Raw genomic sequence first — 17,525 nt, 5'->3', positions numbered from 1 at the left:
GAAGTGTAGGGTCTCCTAGGCTTCCTTGCTGGGAAATGGTCCTAGCCTGTGAGATTAAAGTACTCTGATTTTACTGCTCGCTTGCTAGGAGGCCTGTCAGGGGGTTGTTTTAGGTACAGGGAGGCCTGCATTGTGTCTTTGTGTTCAGAAACTCTTGCAAAGGATTTAGCCTTTATTTATTCTGTATTTTTCCCCTCCTCTATCTCAAGGGTGCTTCGAGGATCAGAAGTATCTGGTTGCCTCACCTTCCGATCTTTTATTTTGGGGGTTTCAGTACTCTGTCCCTTTTTGGTGCGATGGGTCCCTCAGGTCCCTAGGGCCTAGAAAGTTATAGTCAAGATGGCGGAGTTTTCACGCCAAAACGAACTCTGCTTGTTCCCCAATTTAGGTTTGTCACCCTGCTTGTGTGGAGTGTCTGTCTGAATGTCCCGTGATTACTTCCAATCCGGTTACTGTTGCGGGGGAATCCGTCTCCGGTATCAGCAAGTAGGCCTCCAGACTTCAGCTCCTCCGGTAATGTGCCGCGGACAGAACCGCTTCTCTGCTCCACCTAAAACTCACACCTGCGATCCTCCGGAGCGGAGCCCCGACCCTCCGGAGGAATGTATCTGGGTGATTTATGGAAGATGTGCTCCTTTCTTTGGTGTCATATAAGTCCGTTGTTGCGTGACGCTGCAGCTTGTTGCGCAGCAATTGTATGTAGCCTGGTGTCTTGGTATAAAAGCCAAAAATATTAATATCACCAATAATTATTTTAAATGGCTTGGTCCCTGATCATGCAGAGATTTGTAGGATAGCAGGGCTGTCTTGAGTAGTATGCACCATTTTATTGGCAGTGAGTGCAGAGAGTGGAGGATAGATGAAACATGGCAAGATTTTGGCTGGCCAGTTAGAAGCCTTGCTGCAGCGTTTTTTACTAACTAAAGAGGATGGAGTAGTTTTTCTGGAAGGCCATAATAATGCGCATTGAAGTAGTCCAAACGTGATGTCACCAATGCATTTGTGATCGGGGGAAGATCTTCTGTAGGAATCAAGTGCTTGATCCTGGCTATATTCTTTAAATGAAATGAGGTTTGTACTGTGGCTGATATATGATATTTCAGAGAAAGTTCGCTGTCAAGTATAACACTACAGTTTTGTCTAGGTTTAGTTTCAACCAACTAGCACTCATTCATTCCAAGAGATCAGCAAGACATTTAGTCACTGCTTCTACTGGAACATTTGAGTTTGGCTTGATATGGAGATATTTATATTTTTGTGTCATCTGCATAACAGTGGTAGCTGAAGCCATGTTGCCTTATGATATCTACCATTTGAAGAATATAAACTGGAAATAACATGGGAGATACAATAGAACCCTGTGGTACTCCACATGCCAATGGGACAAAGAGGTGCAAACTCTAGATGATATTCTCTGGCTTCTGTCAGACAGAAATGATTTGAACCATTCTAGAACTGTACCGCTCAGCCCACAGACATCCTGCAGACGGTTTAGTAAAATGTCATGGTCCATGGTGTGAAATGCAGCAGAGAGGTCAAGGAGGATTAGTATTGAGCACTCACCCCTGTCTTTTGCCATCCTTTTTTGCCCATAACAACGCAGTCTCAGCAAAAAGTAACCAAAAGTATACAGGCATGTTCAACAAAGCTATCGATGGTCACAATAGTACATTCAAAGTATAATTTATTATAGCTAATAAAAAGTGCTTAGTCCAATGGTTTAGCTCAATGAGTTACTCAAAGAGCCTAACAATTCTCCTCAAAGACCTTTACTAGTTAATGGAGTAAAGGAAAATAAACCCATCCATAATAATAAAGTAATGCAGAACATTGACTAGCAACATTCATTATGTACTAATTGCATGGGAATATGAACCTCTACCACCACATCCCCTGAAGCATTCCCCACTGCATCTCTACGATGGAACTATTTGGATTAAGGTATCAGCGATAGACTACTTTGATGTAGGTCTCCTACAGGCTAGCACAATAAGTAAAAGTGGTACCCTTCCTCAGAATCTCAGCCCATTTTTTTCCCCCTGCCATGTAATATTCAGATCAGATTCCCCTCTAGTTATTAATGGTAATTTTACATCATTGTTAGGAGTGTTAAATACAGCATAACAATTAGACATAGGGCCTTTAACCCGCTGATCAGTTAAGCATAAATGTTCTAAATAAGTGTTTGATCCCCAGGTCTTGATATTGGCAACTTCCACAATTTAAGACTTTAGTTGTAGGTAATGGAACCAGCAAGATTGATCTGCTTGGTCCAATTCCTTTTACTGAGAATATGTCAGAGGGGCTATCCGATATTGGTCTCTATTTACCTCATCAAAAGTAGAGTCCAAGCTAATTAGATGTTGCCTTTGATCCTCCTTGCTGAAGAATGGACTGCTTGTTAAAGGGCCATAATACCCAAATGTTTAAACACTTGAAAGTGATGCAGCATAGCTGTAAAAAGCTGACTAGAAAATATCTCCTGAACATCTCTATGTAAAAAAGAAAGATATTTTACCTCAAAAGTTCCTCAGTAGCCACCTCCCATTGTAAAGGATTTCTAAGCAGCATTTTAGTGTGTCTGTCCTGGGACATCTGAAGGGACGAGAATCGTGCACTCTCATCTTATTTCATCAATCAGGTAAAGGAAGTTTACAATGAAATCTCATGAGAGTCAAGTCAAATCTCATGAGATCACAGTAAAAGTTCATGACCTCAGCACTGCTGATGCTGATTGGCTACTGTTCATTTCTTCATTTTTTTTAATTTTTTTACCTGCAGCTGGGAGCAGCTGAGTATAACTTTTTACACAGAACTTACTCTGCTGAGCTGAGGAGATTGTGAGGTAAAATATCTCAGGTGATATTTTCCTGTCAGCTTTTTATAGTTATACTGCATCAGTTTCAAGTGATTTAGCATATGAGTATTATGTCCCTTTAAGTTTATTCCAAAGAAAGATGGTGTGGGAGACAGAAGTAAACACTTTCCCACACAACGGCCTTGATTCTTTAGCGGACCATGGCAGATTATAAGTAGGGTGTAGATTGACCATCTCAGCCTCTAATCGTACCCAGAGGATGTTATCCCTAGTATTATGTCAAAGTGCAGTTTGTGCTATTCTAGCAACATAATAATATGAGATAAGATCAGGTAAACCAAGTCCTCCTACGCGCCTACACCTGGTCAAAGGAACCCTATTTACCTAGGTTCTTGTCCTCTCCAAACAAATTTAAGGGTGTCTCTTTGCAGTTGCCTGATAGAATCCAGTTTAATCATGATGGGTAAATATTGAAATAAGTTTAATAATTTAGGAAGAAATCAATGTCTATATTTTTTAAAAACATGTTAAATTGATCAATAGGAAGTGACTAAGGTGGGATGGCATTTTTAAACCATTGGCTTCTCCAGCTAAAAGTGTATTTAGTGGTCGATTTATCAACTTCTATGGCAGGCTTTCACCTGCCTAGAACTGCAGGTTCTCACAAGAGAACCTGCACGCCGTATTTAACAAGCAGCAGTCATCAGACCGCTGCTTTGCTACCCTTTCGCCACCTCTTAGGTGGCAGATTTTAATCTCCTCAGTCTAGTCCAACCAGGGAGATTGACAGCTCCTTCCTGCGTGTGATTGGCTGGGCGCGGGCGGGCTTGCACTCGAGCGCAAAATAACGCTTGTGTGAAATGCTGAATTTCGCCAGTGAAATTAAGCCCGCCAGAGGCGAGCTGCAGTGGACAGGGGCACGCTTGATAAATCGCCCCCTTAGGCTCCTATTTATCATGATCTGTGTAGACAAGGTTGCCTGACAGGCCTCTGATGAAGCATCCGCTGACGGAAATTAACATTGCACAAGCAAAAGCTCTTGCAGCCCTGCCCTCTGGAGGCAGGACTTGTCAATCATCCTGGACAAATGAATCATGGAGATTTGACATATATACATATACATCCTTATAAATAGTAGGCCAAAGTACCTAAGTACATTTTTGAGTGGCAATTATCATAGGTAACTGAAAATGAATGTGTGCACTATTAATAGCAAGTTTTAAGAAATTGTGGTTTGTGCCACTGATTTTAAACCTATGCAGCTTTTAAAATGTAGGTTACAAACACTAGTCTTATCCAACAGCTGTGGCCATTGCATTTTTAAATCTGTGCTCATTTTAAAACTGAGTTAATAATTTTTTTGGTTTGGTAATAAATAACCAAGGCCCTAGTTTAGAAAAGTCACTGTTTAGTGATTTCCAGATACACGCAAAACCTTTTAATTCCAAGGCTTTCTGGAGTCTACTCAAAAATAGAACAATATAAAGGTTCAACCCATTCCCTGAAGAGTAGGCAATGAGCAAGCCAGAAGATCTGTATTTGACTTATTTTCAGTACTTTAAAGAGCACATACGCATAATTTACTGACAGCACTCTGCATTATTTAAAGATAACCAGAAATATAACAGGATGCTAAAAAATAGGAGAAGGTATCAAAATAGGGGGAAAGTATAGCTAATGGAATTTAAACTGAGCTGTGTGGAAAAATGATTGCCAAAAGATACAGCTTGAGAAAGGGTTGGATTGCCTAGAAACTGCTGTATCTCATTTACAATAGGATGTGGCTAGTGAGAACTTTTTCAGGTAAAAAGGACCATTTTTTTAAAAAAATAGCTAGGCATTGCTATTTCTTGTAAATTAGCACTGATTGGCTAAAATGCAAGTTTGTCAAAAGAACAGAAATAAGGGGCAGTGTGCAGAGGCTTAGATACAGGTAATCATAGAGGTAAGAAGTATATTAATAACTGTGTTGTTGATGCAAAACTGGGAAATGGGTAATAAAGGGAATATCTATCTTTTTAAACAATAACATTTCTGGAGTAGACTTTACCTTTAATTCAAAGTCAAAATTGTTTGAAAAATACATTATTTTTCTATTGTAAATTGAGCTGAGCATGGGGAATTCACTGTAAGAACCTTTTAAAATTGCAAAATGTACATTATACTCAAATTTTTTTATCATGTATAGGAAAGTGAATCAGTTAAACATGTTTAAAGAGATCTAAAAAAGCCTGTTTCATTACTTAATAGAAATCATTGTATTAATCATTTTAAAAGGAGTTTACCTTTTTTTTTTTTTTTTTAACTTCATTTGTACAGGGTCTGTTAACTTTTTCACTACCAAGAATTTCAGAGACAAACGTGTTCAAACTACCAGAGAATTTTATTTTTAGCATTTTTGCTATCACTCCGTTTAAACAGAAATAAAGGATTTTATTTTTTTAAAAACTTTATATATATTTTGGCATAGAAATATATATATATATATATACATATATATATATATATATATATATATATATATATATATATATATATATATATATATATATCTTTACATTCCACAAAGACCTGTATATTTCTAACTGTAGAAAAATCTCAAAATGTTTTCATTGTTATCCTCTGAGTCAGCTAACGTATATATTTTTGGCTGTTTTTGATCATGTTAATATCTTTTATTCTACAGCTATATCTAAAATGATGTAGGGCTAGATTATGAGTGGAGCGCTAAGTGTAACACCCAAGCGATAAGGGGTATTTTGCAGTTATTTGCATGGGTTTGAAAAATCACGCATTTTACGAATTGAAATTAAATGCGTTTGCTTGAGCGCAATCAAATTTAACGCATGTCGGGTTAGCACAACTTCAGAGCTCTGGTCAATTGTTATGCAACATATCAAAGTACAGTTACACTCATAATAATAACACTGTCTGATAAAAATTACTTTAAAAAGAGTGCATTAAAAAGTTATAAGGGCTCAAAGGTCTCACAGGCATGCAAAGGGCTTCAACATACATACATACATATACATGTCTAAGGGGCCCATTTATCAAGCTCCAGATGGAGCTTGAGGGCCCGTGTTTCTGGCAAGCCTGCAGGCTCGCCAGAAACACCAGTTATGAAGCAGCGGTCTAAAGACCGCTGCTCCATAACCTGTCCACCTGCTCTGAGGAGGCGGACAGACATCGCCGCATCGGGTTGATTGACACCTCCCTGCTAGCGGCCGATTGGCCGCGAATCTGCAGGGGGCGGCGTTGCACCAGCAGTTCAAAAAAGCTGCTCGTGCAATGCTGAATACGGAGAGCGTATTGCTCTCCGCATTCAGCGAGGTCTGTCGGACCTGATCCGCACTGTCGGATCAGGTCCGACAGACCTTTGTTAAGTAGGCACCTAAATATGTATATGTGTATACATATATATATATATTTGTGTGTGTACATATGTATTTATGTGTTTTACTGTACATATGTCACATTCCACTGTTCATCACTTACAATATAATGTCATTTTTATTGTAAATACATATTTCTATATATATATATCTGTATATACCTATACCTGTATATCTATTCCTATAGATATATAGGTATAAATATGTATTTTACATGACCAGTATCAGATATATATAGAAACATATTTTTAATAATAAAAAGTATAAAACATACTGTAAAATATTCTAAATAATCCATAGAATCCATTTATATTTTTTACGGTATGTATAATAATTGTTCAAAACTTTTATAATTTTTTAAAATATTTTATATGTACTATTTCAATAACGCGCCTTAAGATTACTAACGGCTAGATTTAGAGTTCTGCGGCCAAAGGGGTGCGTTAGCTACGCGTGTATTTTTCCCCCGGCACCTTTTAAATACCGCTGGTATTTAGAGTTCACAGAAGGGCTGCGTTAGGCTCCAAAAAGGGAGCGTAGAGCATAATTTACCGCCACTGCAACTCTCAATACCAGCGGTGCTTACGGACGCGGCCAGCTTAAAAAACGTGCTCGTGCACGATTCCCCCATAGGAAACAATGGGGCCGTTTGAGCTGAAAAAAAACCTAACACCTGCAAAAAAGCAGTGTTCAGCTCCTAACGCAGCCCCATTGTTTCCTATGGGGAAACACTTCCTAAGTCTGCACCTAACACCCTAACATGAACCCTGAGTCTAAACACCCCTAACCTTACACTTATTAAACCCTAATCTGCCGACCCCGCTATCGCTGACCCCTGCATATTATTTTTAACCCCTAATCTGCCACTCCATACACCGCTGCAACCTACGTTATCCCTATGAACCCCTAATCTGCTGCCCCTAACCCCCACCGACCCCTATATTATATTTATTACCCCCTAATCTGCCCCCCCCAATGTCGCCGCTACCTACCTACAATTATTAACCCCTAATCTGCCGACCGGACCTCACCGCTACTATAATAAATGTATTAACCCCTAAAGCTAAGTCTAACCCTAACCCTAACACCCCCCTAAGTTAAATATAATTTTTATCTAACGAAATAAAATAAATCTTATTAAATAAATTATTCCTATTTAAAGCTAAATACTTACCTATAAAATAAACCCTAATATAGCTACAATATAAATAATAATTATATTGTAGCTATTTTAGGATTAATATTTATTTTACAGGCAACTTTGAATTTATTTTAACCAGGTACAATAGCTATTAAATAGTTAATAACTATTTAATAGCTACCTAGTTAAAATAATTACCAAATTACCTGTAAAATAAATCCTATCCTAAGTTACAATTAAACCTAACACTACACCAAATAAATAAACTACCTACAATTACCTACAATTATATCAACTAAACTAAATTACAAAAAAAAACAAACACTAAATTACAAAAAAAAACAAACACTAAATTACAAAAAATAAAAAAAGATTACAAGAATTTTAAACTAATTACACCTACTCTAAGCCCCCTAAAAAAATAACAAAGCCCCCCAAAATAAAAAAATGCCCTACCCTATTCTAAAATAAAAAGTTTACAGCTCTTTTACCTTACCATCCCTTAAAAGGGCCTTTTGCGGGGCATGCCCCAAAGAATTCTGCTCTTTTGCCATTAAAAACAAACATACAATCCCCCCCCAACATTACAACCCACCACCCACATACTCCTAATCTAACCCAAACCCCCCTTAAATAAACTTAACACTACCCCCCTGAAGATCTTCCTACCTTAAGTCGTCTTCACTCAGCTGAGCCGAATTCTTCATCCAATCCGTGCAATGTCTTCATCCAAGCGGGGGCTGAAGAGGTGCATCATCCGGCTGAAGTCTTCATCCAAGCGGGGGCTGAAGAGGTCCATCATCCGGCTGAAGTCTTCTATCAAGCGGCATCTTCAATCTTCTTTCTTCCGGCTCCATCTTCATCCCGCCGACGCGGAACATCCTTCCTCCACGACGAACTCCCGACGAAAGAAGGTTCCTTTAAGGGACGTCATCCAAGATGGCGTCCCTCGAATTCCGATTGGCTGATAGGATTCTATCAGCCAATCGGAATTAAGGTAGGAAAATTCTGATTGGCTGATTGAATCAGCCAATCAGATTCAAGTTCAATCCGATTGGCTGATTGGATCAGCCAATCAGATTGAGCTTGCATTCTATTGGCTGATCGGAACAGCCAATAGAATGCGAGCTCAATCTGATTGGCTGATTGGGGGCTTAGGGGGCTTAGAGTAGGTGTAATTATCTTAAAATTGTTGTAATATTTTTATAATGTTTGTAAATTATTTTTTTATTTTTTGTAACTTAGTTCTTTTTTTATTTTTTGTACTTTAGTTAGTGTATTTATTTGTATTTATTTGTAGGTATTTGTATTTAATTTATTTAATGATAGTGTTGTGTTAGGTTTAATTGTAACTTAGGTTAGGATTTATTTTACAGGTTATTTTGTATTTCTTTTAGCTAGGGAGTTATTAAATAGTTAATAACTATTTAATAGCTATTGTACCTGGTTAAAATAAGTACAAAGTTGCCTGTAAAATAAATATTAATCCTAAAATAGCTACAATATAATTATTATTTATATTGTAGCTATATTAGGGTTTATTTTACAGGTAAGTATTTAGCTTTAAATAGGATTAATTTATTTAATAAGATTTATTTTATTTTGTTAGATTTAAATTATATTTAAATTAGGGGGGTGTTAGGGTTAGGGTTAGACTTAGCTTTAGGGGTTAATACATTTATTATAGTAGCGGTGAGGTCCGGTCGGCAGATTAGGGGTTAATAATTTAGGTAGGTAGCGGCGATGTTGGGGGGGGCAGATTAGGGGTTAATAAATATTATATAGGTGTCGGCGGTGTTAGGGGCAGCAGATTAGGGGTACATAGGGATAATGTAGGTGGCGGCGGTGTGCTGTCGGCAGATTAGGGGTTAAAAAAATGTAATAGGGTGGCGGCGATGTGGGGGGGCCTCGGTTTAGGGGTACATAGGTAGTTTATGGGTGTTAGTGTACTTTAGAGCACAGTAGTTAAGAGCTTTATGAACCGGCGTTAGCCCAGAAAGCTCTTAACTCCTGGCTTTTTTCTGCGGCTGGAGTTTTGTCTTTAGATTTCTAACGCTCACTTCAGCCAAGACTCTAAATACCAGCGTTAGAAAGATCCCATTGAAAAGATAGGATACGCAATTGGCGTAGGGGCATCTGCGGTATGGAAAAGTTGCGGCTGGAAAGTGAGCGTTAGACCCTTTCCTGACTGACTCTAAATACCAGCGGGCGGTAAAAACCAGCGTTAGGTAACGCAGAACTCTAAATCTAGGCGTAAGTTTTCATGTGAGCTAACCTTACCACGTTAAAATCAAAATGGTGAAACACGATGCACAAACGCATATTTTACATTCCTATGTTCTTCACATAGAAAATAATGTACTTTAATTATTAAACATTAATAATTCATCTTGGGTTTAGTGCTCTTGAATATACAAGGTCGGTTAGCGCATGAGTATGGGTCTTAGTTGTTTTTTTGTGTGCATTTTTTGCCTGCAACATTGAAGTCTATGGGAGAAGAAGTTAACGTAGTTGCAATATTTTTTTGCATGCAAAATTTTTACTTTCAACTTTACGCTTGAGCGGGAGTGCTAAATTTTGCTCCACTTGGAGCAAGAATAATTTGGTATAGCAAAACTGCTCAAATTCTTAAAATTTAACCTCAAAACTATATATATATATATATATATATATATATATATATATATATATATATATATATATTTATATTTGTTTTTTTAAGGTAGACAACCATGGTATTGATCTAAGCCTATTTTGATATATTTCATGCCACCATTTGGCCGCTAAATGCGATCATATGAAAAAAAAAAATAGATATATATTTTTTTTACAAACATTGGTTATCTCACTTAAATTATTTACTCACAACTACTGCAGTCATAAGGCAAATTGTTGTAAAAGCTTCTCTAGGACCCCTTAATTCATAAATGGCAGAAATGCATGTCTTTGCCATTATTGTTTGGTAATTAAAAGGCTACTAATTGCGGCTGTTCATAACACTTCTGAAATATCAGGCAGTGAAGGGGTTAATTAATTAGCTGCTAAGGGTAATATTTATTGTAATGATTACCCTACCACCTAACACCTACCAACTCCCTCATCCTTACCTGTTCCCTCCCAAACAGAAATCTTCCCTCCCCACTGGTCACCGCCCTCTTAGATACCGGCAGACAGTGTGCCAGTACTCAGTGTAAATAAAAGAAAAAACAAGACTCTATTTCTGTTTAAATCGAGTGATAGCAAAAATGCTAAAAATTCTCTGGTATTTTGGGCAAGTTTTTGGCGTAAAGTCCCGGTAGTGAAAGGGTTAAACATTAATATTAGTGTAACGTCTAATGATGGAAATGAAATGTTTGATCAGACAGATGCCTGTATTCCTTACTGAAAAGGCTATATCATATGTCCCTAGTATTATTATTGATGTTTGACACGTGGTATCAGTTTACAATAGTTACTTTGTTCGCACATGATCACTGGATAATATATTAACTTAAACCTTCAGAGGTTAATGTTTAAATACAACATTGCTTACATTCTTTACAAAAGTAGTTTAAAAAAACATTGTGTAGCCCAGTTTAATCAGAGTCTATTTTCTTTGTAATTTAAACAGGCTGGTTGTAGACCTTAAAAATTAGTGGTAGTAACAACAATTGTTACAAAGCTACAAATCTGTGATAGAGGTTGGTACTGGCATGGGGGTACCTTAATACTTTCTTACAGCTTATTGCTGCTTTTCTCCTATTTACTTCTCATCCGGGGTATTTAAAAGTGTATGTAAAATGCAAACAAGTATTGACAGCAGAGAAGCACTTGCTAAAAATGCAACTTGCTCTAAACAGGGCTTCAAGTTTTAATCACAATGGAAGAAAATGCAGAATCAGCTCCTTCCTACTGTCAGATCCATCATGGATAAATAAAGTAGGCTTTAAAGGGATATACAACCTAAAAATGTTCTTATGTGATTCAGATAAAGCATACAATAAAAAAAAGTTACAAATGTAATTGTATTATCAAATTTGCTTAATTCCCATGGAATTCTTTGTTGAAGAAATACCTAGATAGGTGTCTGGAGTGCTACATGGCAGGAAATAGTGGTCTATTGCAAATGGATACAGTTCTTACAAAAACTGCTGACACTCCTGAGCTTATGTTCCTGATTTTAAACAAAAAGATACCAAGAGAACAAAGAAACTTTGATAATAGAAGTAAATTAGAAAGTTGTTTAAAGTTAAATGCTCTATCTGAATAATGAAAGAAAAATGTTGGGTTTCATATCCCTTTAAATGCTGCATTGTTGTTATGTTGTATTCTATTTGTGCAGGTGATAACAATGGTACCTCTGCAGAGCTGTGTAATAGCCCCCCATACCAACACTCTTTTAAGCTACAGCCCAGAATGATATTGTTATGCAAAGTTTATATTTACTAAGACTTTAACATCAAAAGCCAAGCCCCCAAACTGTTCTACATATGGAAAGATTGTCATGCACTTGTGCTGTACCTTTCACACACTTCTCTCAGTTTCTAGAAGTGAAATCAGGGATCACCCTGATACATACACAACACAAACCACACCTTCATCATGCCCTACCCTGCCCATTGATCACATATGACTCCCCCATGCCATGATTTGACCTAGAACATCCTCAGTTCTGCATATGGGATTTCCTGTCTCATTTTAAGCTTCACAGTCCTGGACTGGATCTGGGAAATGTTGGAATACATGTAATGGGAAGCATGCCACAAAATGTAATACAAAGTATTACACTGTTATACAGTCCAGAGTCTAATCTGGCTTATAAAAATATATTAAGGGAGAAATGGTTTACAGTCTGATAAGTAAGCAGGGTAATGCACAAGTAATCAGGCAGCAATCTAGTAAACAAGCAAGGCCATACACAGGTAATCAGGCAGCAAAAGGTTCATTGCAGTAGCTTTCAGTAAGCACTATCTCGTATACAGGCACAGGCATAAACAGCTTTTCAGGTAGTAAGAGGTTAAACCTTTAGTAGTATACAATAAGCATAGTCTGGTAATCATGCAGGTCAAACACAGGTTATTAGGCAGAAAGAGGTAAACATTTTAGACAGACCAAATCAATGCAGATGGAAAAACCCAGTGGGTGGGAATACAGGCCACATGTGAATATAGTAAACCACTAGGACTATTTCAGTCATTTATGTCAAATGGTTGTAATTTGAGGAATGCAATAGCCATAGAGGCAGTTGGAGAATGGAGAGAATGAAAGACCTACACAGAAAACAGAATAAAGAGGCAGGAATAGGCAGTGGAAGAATGAGTCCTACAGGGCAATAGAGAAAGGTATTCAGATGCATCTGTAGGTACGTAACTGCTAGTGTTTGCAGACCTGAGTAGATAACTGTTTGGAGTCTCATACAGAGGTTTAATTCTTATGGATGAGCCGGGACAAGGACCAGAGCAGGAGCAGAAGCAGGATGGCCAGTATTTAGCAGTCTCCTAATCTGGAATAGGACTGGTTAGTAGTTTAAAAGCAGAATAAGATTTGGCAGTGTTATAGTGTGAAGCAAGTTTGGTCAACTACTGGGACGCAGAACTGTACATGCTCTTAGGATGGACCAGGTCAGTAGGTTATTTGCATGGCAACCTAGAAACAGGAAATGACTTGACAATCTCTTTCACAGAAAAAAAAGCCATGGCAGGTACAGATTGAGACATCTTGACCTAATGTGAATGCAACTTCCATAGGAAGTGTTTTACATATCTTTATAGGCAAGGACTTGTTACAACCTGGTTCACCTGACTAGTGCAACTGCATCTATAAATCTAGTAACACCATCATAGAAACATAGAAACATAGATATTGACGGCAGATAAGAGCCATAGGCCCAGCAAGTCTGCCCGACCTTACCTAACAGTATAAACTTATCTAGTTCGTAGGATAGCCCTATGCTTGTCCCATGCATTTTTAAAGTCCCCCACAGTGTTTGTTGCTACTACCTCTTGAGGAAGTTTATTCCATAAATCAATCACTCTTTCTGTAAAGAAGTGCTTCCTCAAATTACTTCTGAATCTACTACCCTTTAGCTTGAGCTCATGACCCCTTGTTCTTGAATTTTCCATTTTATGTAAAATACCCACAGCCTCAGTTTTACTAAACCCTTTAATGTACTTGAAAGTTGCTATCATATCACCTCTTTCCCTTCTCTCCTCTAAGCTATACATATTTAGGTCATTGAGCCTATCCTGGTAAGTTTTATTTTTTAGACCATGTACCATTTTGGTAGCCCTCCTTTGCACAGATTCAAGTTTGTTAATATCCTTCTGAAGATATGGTCTCCAGAACTGCACACAATACTCAAGATGAGGCCTAACTAATGATCTATAAAGTGGCATAAGAACCTTACTATTTCTGCTGCAAATACCTCTACCAATACATCCAAGCATTCTGCTAGCCTTACTCGCTGCATTACTACATTGTTTACTAAGTTTTAAATCATCTGAAATAATAATTCCCAAGTCCTGTTCCTCGTCTGTAACAGTCAGTAAAGTGTCATTGAGTCTGTAATTAACATTTGGATTTTTCTTCCCTAAATGCATTATTTTACACTTTGCTGTGTTAAACTTTAGACCCCAGTCATTTGTCCAATCCTCCAATTGTTGTATATCACTTCTCATTTTGTCTACCCCCCCTGGAACATCCACTCTGTTGCAAATTTTTGTATCATCTGCAAAGAGACATACTTTCCCCTGTAGCCCTTTGCTGATATCGCAGATAAATATGTTAAACAAAACAGGCCCCAGAACTGACCCCTGAGGAACACCACTAGTAACAGCCCCCTCTGCTGAATGAACTCCATTTACTAAGACACTTTGTTTTCTGTCCTTAAGCCAGCATTCCACCCAGTTCACAATTTTTGAATCTAGACCAAGGAGATATAGTTTGTGAATAAGTTTATTGTGTGGGACGGTGTCAAATGCTTTGCTGAAATCTAGATATGCTACATCAACTGCTCCTCCCTTGTCTAATACTTTTGTTACATAATCAAAGAAGTCAATTAGATTAGTCTGACATGATCTCCCTGAAGTAAAACCATGCTGATTTTGGTCCTCTAAATTGTTTGTCTTTATGTAAGTCATAATTCTTTCTTTTAAGAGGCTTTCCATTAATTTCCCTACTACTGAAGTTAAACTAACTGGCCTGTAGTTGCCAGATTCTTCTCTACTGCCCTTTTTATGAAGGGGTATTACATTTGCTATTCTCCAATCATCTGGGACAGCTCCTGTTAATAGTGACTGATTAAACAGATCAGTTAATGGGACAGTTAGCACTGATCGAAGTTCTTTTAAAACCCTTGGATGAATATTATCAGGACCCACTGCCTTTGTAACATTTATTTTTGATAATGCTAACAAAACCTCATCCTCTGTAAAAAGATTACTGTTAAGCTTGTTTCTATTTTGCGTTGCATCCCTTAATGTAGACATTGTATCTTCACAATCTTTAGTGAAAACAGAACAGAAGTAATCATTGAGACAGTCTGCAATCTGCTTATCTCCTTCTATTATTCTACCATCAACTGATTTCAATTTTACTATTCCTACCTTATTTTTTCTTCTTTCACTGATATATCTAAAGAATGTTTTGTCCCCATGTTTTACTGACTGTGCTATCTTCTCTTCTGCATGAGCTTTAACCTTCCTAATTAACTGCTTAGTCTTTTTTTGTTGGAGTCTCCATATTTTCATATCATCATCTGCTTGTGTGTGTCTGTAATTTTTATAAGCTATCTTTTTTGTCTTTACAGCATGTGCTACTTCTTTGGAAAACCAAATTGGTTTCCGCTTTCTTTTACTTTTACAGACATGTCTAATACAGTGTGCGGTTGCATCTAAAATGGCACCTTTCACAAATTCCCACTGTTCTTGAACCCCTGTAATAAGAGTTTTCCCCTTTAAATAGTTCTTTAGGTATTCTCCCATTAATGAAAAATCTGCCGTCCTAAAGTCTAAAACTTTTGTTTTAGTCTGGGTGGACAGTTCCTGAACATGAATACTAAACCAAACAGATTGATGATCACTGGATCCTAAGTTCTCACCTACAGACACATCTGAAACTGTATCACTGTTTGTAAGTATTAGATCTAATATAGCTTCCTTACGAGTTGGTTCCTTGACTAATTGTTCAAGTGATTCCCCTAGCAGAGATTCAAGAATATACCTGCTTCTAGCCGATCTAGCAGAAGGAATCTTCCAGTCTATATCTGGCAAATTAAAGTCCCCCAGTACTATAACCTTACCCTTCATGGTCATTTTGGTTATTTCATCTAATAACAGATTGTCCAGTTTTTCATCCTGCAATGGAGGCCTATATACAACCCCTATTCTAAAAACATTTTTATCTCCAATTTCCAAAGTCACCCAAATACTTTCCACCTCATCATTTGTTCCTACAATTTCAGTAACCTTTATATTTTCATTTACATACAAAGCAACTCCTCCACCTTTCTTTCCTACTCTGTTCTTTTTAAATAACCTGTATCCAGGTATGACTATGTCCCAGTCATGCAAATCATTGTACCATGTTTCTGTTATAGCTACTAAATCCAAGTTGTCCCTAGTCATTATTGAAATGAGTTCAGGTAATTTATTTCCTAAGCTGCGAGCATTTGTGCTCATGGCACGAAGAATTTTTCTACTAGAATTTCTAGAATTGTTACTTGGACTAACAGTTTTGGCATGCTGTGGGGGGCAGGTGGATATATTAATGCTACCCCCCTTTATTAGTTTAAATGATTTCTAATAAAGTATTTAAACTCCTCTCCCAGATACTCTGTTCCTTTAGCATCCAAATGCAAGCCATCTCTCCTAAATAATCTAGTATCTTTCCAAACAGAGCTATAATGGCCAATAAAACCAAATCCTCGTTCCCTGCACCACTTATCTAACCAAGAATTAAATGTTGTTATCCGCTCCATCTTTCCTGCTTCCTGGCCATACACAGGTAAAATAGCAGAAAATGATAGAGTTGATGCCACAGTCTCTAAATGATTACCTAGGTCACAAAACTCTTTCTGAACAGCAGCAACATGATTACTAGCCAGATCATTTGTTCCTAAATGTACAATCACATCTAACTCACTTCCCTTTTCTGCTGCCTTAACAATTCTCAAAATACGATTCTTATCCCTGTGAGCAGTAGCTCCTGGAAGACATCTAACCTCCCTTGTTTCTCCTTTACTTTCACCTAAATACACATTCCTCAAAATAGAGTCACCCACTAACAGTCTTTTTCTCAAAAACACATCTGCAGTTCTTTCCTGTGTTATGTTACCTGGAGAATCAGGTGTGATATGACAGCAACTTTAGTAAGACTGGGAGGACGTAGATTAGAGTATTAGAAAAATTAAAAAGAAGGGGCATACAGGGCCCACTCAAAATATTGTGCTGTCTGGGTCTGAGAATTAAATGACCCCCCCCCAGTAGTGACATTACTAATTAGTATATTAACCTACTACCCTGGCTGCTGACCGAGCCTGTCTGCCTATCTAAATGCAACCAATGCTTATGCACAATTGCGCAATAAGTGGGAAGGAAGTTAGGATAGAAAGGCACTTGTCACCTTCAATGTTGGCCCAGACTGGTACTGTGTCTTTGTGCATTCTGAGGTTATGCTGCTGGGAGCCTGTGACTTCCCCATCAAAACAGAGGACAGGAGTAGTCTGGGTCTGACAGTGACTGACTCGGACACTGATGTGTTGCCCCTTGTCAAGTGCTGCCTGGGTCCATTAGACCCACTTGGTGCCATGATTGAGCCAGCCCTGGGGGCATGGGGGGTTCCAAGTTATCTCAATTGGGCTTGAAATACAGAAACAGAAAATCCATTGGGGCTAATTACATTAGATACCTAATTTAATATAGTAAATAAAAAGATAAAATCTGCACTGTACATTTAAAAAATACAAAAATGAAAAGTTGGCGATATGATTTGGATGACATCTTGGTGTGGTGTTCTTGGTTGATAATAGCTAGTTTGATGCCTTTATAAAGTGTAACACATATTTTAAAGAACTTTATGTAATATAAAATATTTGTGTAAGAAAAGCAGAACTGCAATTGTTTCATTTTTATGTAATTTAACAGTAAAATTGTGGGCTTTTCAGTTCCACTGAGTTTCGGTAAAGTAATGGGTACCA

Source organism: Bombina bombina, chromosome 1, assembly GCF_027579735.1.
Source record: "Bombina bombina isolate aBomBom1 chromosome 1, aBomBom1.pri, whole genome shotgun sequence".
NCBI lineage: Eukaryota > Metazoa > Chordata > Amphibia > Anura > Bombinatoridae > Bombina > Bombina bombina.
Note: the sequence above shows the minus strand (reverse complement) of the source record.